Source organism: Acyrthosiphon pisum, unplaced genomic scaffold, assembly GCF_005508785.2.
Source record: "Acyrthosiphon pisum isolate AL4f unplaced genomic scaffold, pea_aphid_22Mar2018_4r6ur Scaffold_21655;HRSCAF=24498, whole genome shotgun sequence".
Taxonomy (NCBI): Eukaryota; Metazoa; Arthropoda; class Insecta; order Hemiptera; family Aphididae; genus Acyrthosiphon; species Acyrthosiphon pisum.
The window spans coordinates 10,409-11,527 of NW_021771145.1; positions in this window are offsets into that span (position 1 = coordinate 10,409).

Genomic DNA, 1,119 nt, shown 5'->3' on the forward strand with positions numbered 1-1,119 from the left:
GATATGCTAAGAACGTGCGATACGCTGTACATAGTTTATACATAATTAAATTTATACGTAGGTACGTACGTAACACCTCCCTTCTGAAAAAAAGACTTTATGTTTAAAGGTTTAAACATAAATCTTTTACAAGTTATAGTATGTAGTTATTACAATAGTTTTACAATAGTGGTACATTGGTTATAAGATAGTGATACATTGGGTTAAGTGTATAATAATTGTTAGACATTAAGACATTTTTTTTTTTATAATTTTCTTTTGTTTTACATTTTTCCTTATTCTAGTGTTAGTACATGGTGGTTATATATATTTGTGTTAAAAATACTTATTTTATAATTTAGACATTAATTATTACATATTTATATATCCATCCATTAATCTATTGGTCTTACTAGAATTTTTTTTATATATATAATAAAATTTTTTTTTTTTAAAGTTTAACTATAGTATAATCGTTTTATTCTATATTCGGTTTCACATAATTGATATAGCTGTATTGGTCCCATATCCTTAATAATATAATTAAATAAACATTTGGTGATAATCACATCCGCTACTGGATCGTGACTATGGGTTATGTTATGGTTTATTCTGCATATTAAGTCATGGGTTTCCATTAGATTTAGCATTCTCCCGTTTTTTGGGTGGTATCCTATTTTACTAGAGTATAATAATTTATTGGTGGATCCGGTTATGTCAAGAAGTTTCAGGTGAAAATAATTATCGTTGTTATCACTATATGAAGTGATATTTAACATTTTCTTTATGATTAATTGCAATCGGTTTATTATGATTTTATCGGTTGTACCATTCCAAAAAACTATGACTGGTGTTCTTTCGTCAGTATGCAAGTACCGGTTGAGATATACAGTGGACAGAGTTGTCGCCCCCTCGAGCTTTAGACTGTTTTCTAACTGCCCCAATAATGGTATTAACAACTCTGGCTTGTTCCTAAATATCCTCCCAATACTACGCATTACTTGTTTGACTTCGCGATGCTGTAACATCTTCAATCTATTGGTGGTAGTCAACACGATGGGTTTGCCCTCAATTTTAATTGGTCTATATTTATCGAGACTGTTTGATACGACCCCGATACAGTATAAATCCTTTTTATTT